The sequence below is a fragment of the Sinocyclocheilus rhinocerous genome, unplaced genomic scaffold (genome assembly GCF_001515625.1).
Source record: "Sinocyclocheilus rhinocerous isolate Xijiao unplaced genomic scaffold, SAMN03320098_v1.1 scaffold5075, whole genome shotgun sequence".
NCBI lineage: Eukaryota > Metazoa > Chordata > Actinopteri > Cypriniformes > Cyprinidae > Sinocyclocheilus > Sinocyclocheilus rhinocerous.
Window position 1 is genome coordinate 33,933 of NW_015656067.1, and position 6,433 is coordinate 40,365.

Genomic DNA, 6,433 nt, shown 5'->3' on the forward strand with positions numbered 1-6,433 from the left:
TGAAGACTGAAGTAATGATGCTGAAAATTCAGCTTTGCATTACATGAATAAATTACATTATAAAATATATTAAAATAGAAAACATTTAAAGTTATTTAAAATTGTAATAAGATTTTGCTATATATTTTGTATGTTTTTTTTTTTTTTTGTATGTATGTATGTATGTTTTATATTTTATTCCAGCGTAAAACACAGGAACAACAGGTAGATTCGCCTGTTGGGTCTCATTCACTAATAAGTGCGTGGATTATTCATATTTGTATGCACAGGAGAACTTCTCACAATATGATAAAATACATTTAAAATGAAATATCTATATAAAAAAATTAATCTTAAAATGTTTATAAGGCCACCCAGAGTATGTGATTGATTTTATTTATTTATTTATTTTTGCATATGTGGTTTCAGTTGTTCCTACTTTTATTTATTTATTTATTTACTTATAATTTTTTGTAAATTTCAAATGAATTTTAGAACTAAAGTTTGAATTAAAGAGCTGAATTTAATCATTGCTCATGACATCTGATTAAATACATTCAAAATTATATAAAATATTATGTTAACACAGTTACCCAGACTATGTTTGATTGATTGATTGATTGATTGATTGATTGCAAAGGTTGTTTGGTTTTAATTGTTCCTACATTTTTTTCGTGAGTTTTGAATCAATTTTAGAACAAAAGTTATTTGTTCATGAAAACTATTGTACGCACAAATACTGTTAGTGACTGAGACCCATTGCTCTGTTACTTGTACATCCTGATCAGGGGCGGGACCATCTGTTTGTTCAACCAGTCACAGACAGGGATAGAGTTTTGGAAACATGTTTGGAAACAAAAAGTCAGGGCAGCCTCTTAACCTTCAATTTTGCATCATGACTTGAAACTCACAGCAACTGGAATTAATCGGGAATTATCCATTATGTGTCAGAAACTGTGCTAAAAGCTTGCAAAGAAGAGAAAAAACATATTTGGAAATGTTCATACCAGATGAAGTGTTCTGTAACGTTAAAGCTCTCGACTCCAGCTTAAAACACAGGAATGGAAAAGAAATGTGCATTATTTTTTGCACTTTTTTGTGTTTGGTCACACCAGTATTGAAGAAATTACAGACTTCAAAACTGTTAAACGTAGAGCTCTACACTTAAAATGCTTGTCCCGCCCTCAAATTCATCTGATTGGACAAGATCAGTTACAACAGCGCAGCGCGAACATTACTCTTCTTCTTCTTCTTCATGTTTTATGGGGGGTGGCATCCAACGTTAAGGTGCATTACCGCCACCTACTATGCGAACATTACTCTCCGCAGAAGTTCGTGTTTTTTTCCTGCACATAACATAATGAAGAGTTATTACATTTCTTTTGCTTATTATCTTTCATATTACTACATGTAAACAGTAGTGTTAGCTACTTTGAAGCACGTATAGCCTATATTTAGTAGTCACGTTCACAGCAGAAACTTCCATTAACTTCTTAGAATTCAAATATGGTTTCCTTCATCAAGGCATATTTAAGTAAATTTTACATTTAAGGATATTTGTGTAACTGTAGCATAATCATATGCTACAGTTACACAAATATCCTTAAATGTAAAATTTACTAAAATATGCCTTGATGAACGAAACCATAACATATTTTAATTCTAAGAGGATAATGGAAGTTTCTGCTGTGCACGTGACTACTAAATATAGGCTATACGTGCTTCAAAGTAGCTAACACTACTGTTTACATGTAGTAATATGAAAGATAATAAGCAACAGAAATGTAATAACTCTTCATTATGGTATGTGCAGGAAAAAAACACGAACGTCTGCGGAGAATAATGTTCGCGCTGCGCTGTTGTAACTGATCAGCGCCGCGCTGTCCGTTCGGTGGCGCTAGTAAACACGTCCTCTCTGCGCTGTCGAGTCGGTCGCGCAGCTCGGTCCATTGAGCCGCGCCGATGACAGGTCAGCGCGGCGCGAACACTTTAATACCGCACTGTTTCATCCCACTTTTGGTGTGTTTGGCTTCCCATAGGAATGATCATGCGCGCGCGAGGGCATGCATTGCACGCAGAGGACATGTCACGCTCGCGCGAGGGTTTGAAATGAGCTCGCGGCATCAGCGGTGCGCTCGGTTATTAATGGCATAGGATTGCCGCCATAGTCTTCTTTAGGCTTAGACTTGAACCAGCCACTGAACCACCCAGACTTAGGAGGTCTGTTCAGAGATTAAACAATACAACAATTTAAAAAAATAATAATTTAAATAAAAATAAAAGTATAGAGGGAATCATGTAAATATTTGATGTAATATACTGTTTACCTTTGCTGATTGTATGTTGGACTCTCTTGTTGTCCTCACTTGGAATTGTCCTGGAATGACTAACCATCCCAACTATAGCATAGTTTTCAGCAGCACCCTGTGTGAATTGTACATAGAGGTGATGTGTGTCATTTTTTGTGTTAAAATACTTTCTCCAATCTCTATTGAACATGCAGAGACAACTTCACTAAGGTTTTTCTCAAGTCACCACCTTAAGTCACCACCTTAGAAAACAAAATGTAAATGTTTAGTATTAATAATATTAAATATTATTATTAATTAGTGGTGCAAATATGTACACTACTGTTTAAAAGTTTGGGGTGGTTAAGATTTAATCATATTTTTGAAATAAGTCTTTTATGATCACCAAGGCTGCATTAATTTGATTAAAAATGCAGTAAAAACAGTAATATTGTAAAATATTATTACAATTTAAAGTAAATGTTTTCTATTTTAATATATTTTATTTAAATTTTAAATTATTCATGTGATGGCAAAGCTGAATTTTCAGCAGCCATTACTCCAGTCTTCAGTTTCATTTGTTAACATTAGTTAATGTATTAACTAACATGAACAATGATCAATACATTTGTTGCAGTATTTATTAATCTTTGTTAATGTTAGTTAATGAAAATACAGTTATTCATTGTTTGTTCATGTTAGTTCACAGTGCATTAACTAACGTTAACAAATAGAACTTCTGATTTTAATAATGTATTAGATGTTGAGATTAACATTAACTAAGATCAATAAATGCTGTAGAAGTATTGTTCATGCTTAGTTCATGTTAACTAAAGTAGTTAACTAATGTTAACTAATGAACCTTATTGTAAAGTGTTACCAACATTCTATATTATAATCAGGTTTGAAAATGGTTGTGTTGATTAATATTTTTGTGGAAACAGTGATAAGTTTTTTTGGGATTCCTTGATAAATAGAAAGTCTTTACTGTCACTTTTGATCAATTTAATGTCCTTGCTGAATAAAAGTGTTTGTTTCAAAAAAAAAAAAATCTTACTGTCCACAATTTTTTATTTATTTTCAAGAAATCATTGAAGAACAATACATAAATTGTGTAAAACTGATTGTGTCATCCATAGTCATCGTAACCTGTATTACTGTAGTTTCTTGGAGGTGAAGTAGAAGCAGCAGTGTGAAAGTTATCATTTTTACTGCTGCTATCAAGAATAGAGTGGCTTTGGTCCATTAAAACTTGTGGATGCCCAGACTTTTCCATCGGGAAGATTCGGGGCAGTGTCATTGGCTGCTGGGTCGGGTACAGTGGCACTGGAGCCATGGTCTTAGGAGTCTGTTCTTCAGAAGAGTAAGAGTGGCTCACTGTAGAGTAAGACTCCTGAAACCGGGCATCAGTGTGCAGTATCATGGATTGAGATGGGTTTGAGTGTTCGGTTTCAGTGCTAGCGTGGTTAACGGCATCCGTCTGGAAGCCTTCTGTAAAATCTACAGAGAAGCCAAGAGAGAAAACACAAACTTTTTACTGCATACTGACAAACTGTTAACACTTTTCTCCTGCACATTAACAATGTTCTAAAATTACGGGCAACACTGACAGAGTTTTATTGCCACCTAGAGGCTCACAGGAAAACATCATGGGCATATAGTCTAAAAAATCTGGCAAATGTTTTAACCTGAACACGCATTACTCTCCTCATGAGTCCAAGTAGTCTCCCCAACTGGTGACTGATATGTTTCACTCCAGTATCTCCCCTCCTAAGAAAATAAACATGTTACTGAGAGTGGAACCAGGGGAAAGGTCACAACAAAAGCAGTCTATTCTGAAGATGTTCAGGGCCCCATGTATACTGGTACTAAAACAAATTATATACAATATTCCAGAAATCGAGCAGACACCCTGTTTCCAGAGCATTAAAATGCATTTTTTTGGTGATTCAATCACAAGTTGTCAGCCAAGATGCATTTACCATTTCCACCTGGTATACATGTGTTTTGAATGCATCTCAAGTGCCATGGGTTATGAAAATCAATAGTGATCTATACATTTGAGTTCCATATGGATGGTATTTAGTCTTGCTATATACAGTCCTTTAATCTTAAAGTGGACTAATGACTGCCATATATACTGTACAAGCTTTGGGTTTACCAGCATGGCCTGGTGTCTGCAGCGAACCTGCACCAACCAATTGGGGTCCAGGAAAAGCTGACCTGTGTCACTGAATTGTGCCTCGGAGAACTTCAATCTGCCCACCAACTGTGGTAGCAAACAAATGAGACAGATCACAAAACACTTTTCAACGCGTACACAAAAAGGACAAAGCTGCCTACAGCATCGGTGTTAGCACTGTATGTAAAGGTGTGTGTTACTTTAATAAGCTCTCCCAGCAGCACCAAATGGGGTTCCTCTCCTTGAGCAGAGCTTTTGCCACCACCTCACAGTAGTGGAAGGCCTGAGAAACCAGACCACAGTCCAGCAACTGGCATGCATATAAGAATTTATACACCTACACAGAACACAACACAATAACTATGCAATAGATCAAATATACAGTATGAACACACACTTAACCACAGAAAAAACAACAACAAAAAACAGTCATATAATCTGAACAATTTGAAAATTAAGGAGCGCTTATGATCATATAAAATAATGACCTATACAAATCTGACATAAACAGTCATAAATTGGGATACACAGTGGGGTCTAGAAGGCTGAGACTTCACTGAACAATTGAAAACAATGAAAATTAGGAAATAAATAAAGAAGTAAAATTTTAATAAAATAAATAAAATGTAATTTTGATCAAATGTGTAATGATTTTTATTTATTATTAAATTAGAATATACAGTGGGGTCTAGAACGCTGAGACTTCACTAAACAATTTAAAACAATAAAAGTTAGGAAATAAATAAAGTACAATTTTAATAAAATAAATAAAATAAAATTTTGATCAAATGTGTAATGATTTTTATTTATTATTAAATTAGAATATAAGTATTTCAATAGTGGTCTCAGACCTTCAGATCCCCTGATTTGCTATTCCTGTAGTTAATGTATGAATGCTACCTGAAAAGCAGGAATGAAAAATTCAGCATTTCCAAGCCTCTGGCAGTACTCAAAGAGTTCAGTACAGCGAATAGCAGAGTTATGACAGAACTTGAAAAACAGAACACTGCAATCAAAGAATTAAATCTTTTAAAAAATACAATTAATAATTATTAATAATTATTGAATCTATCGCATACCTTGTCAGTGTCGTGCGCTTGCTTAGACCTTTGTTGTGATAAACAGTAAAGTGTGTTCAAGCGCTAGCAAAAGACAGTGTAAAGAAATACTCTTTGAGAGAAGCTAAAAGTTAAAAGCGGAAGTTAAAAGCAGATCGTAAGTTTATTTATTTATTGTCTCATTACTGTTTAGCGCAGTTGTCGTTGCTAGGAAACGCTTGTTTGTTTACTGTGTTGAGACGTGCTGAAGTTGTGTTTGGTCTCCTACTCTATCGCATACCTTGTCAGTGTCGTGCGCTTGCTTAGACCTTTGTTGTGATAAACAGTAAAGTGTGTTCAGCTGAATTCAATTTCCGTTTTGTCGGAAGCTCAGGTTTCATTCTAAGCTCAGGGCTGCTGAAAGGGTGTGTCGTAAATCCAAAAATTCTACTGACCTTAATGTGTATCAGACACTCCTCTCTTCCTTCTCTGCTAATGTCTCCACTGCTAAAAGGACATACTACCATAACAAAATTAACAATTCGTCTAACTCTCGCATGCTCTTAAAAAGTTTTCCTCACTCCTTTGTCCTCCTCCTTCCCCTCTTGCATCAACTCTAATAGCTGACGACTTTGCCACGCTTTTCATTAATAAAATTAAAAACATCAGTGCACAATTTTCCACACCACAATCTGTCAAGCACATCTTACCAGCAAACATACACTCATTCACATCCTTCTCTTCACTCTCTGAGGCAGAAGTCTCCAAACTCATCCTTTCTAATCATCCTACTACTTGTCAGCTTGATCCTATTCCATCTCATCTCCTTCAAGCCATTTCTCCTGTAGTTGTACCTGCACTCACTCACATCATTAACACATCCCTTCACACTGGTGTTTTTCCCTCAACATTCAGACAGGCTCCTATAACCCCACTATTTAAGAAAC

General features: G+C 35.3%; 1 pseudogene; it reads right to left on the reverse strand.

The window, feature by feature from the left end:
* Positions 1-3,396: 3,396 nt before the first annotated feature.
* The window catches only part of LOC107719320 (protein transport protein Sec16B-like), a 3,722-nt pseudogene continuing 685 nt past the window's right edge, over positions 3,397-6,433 (reverse strand).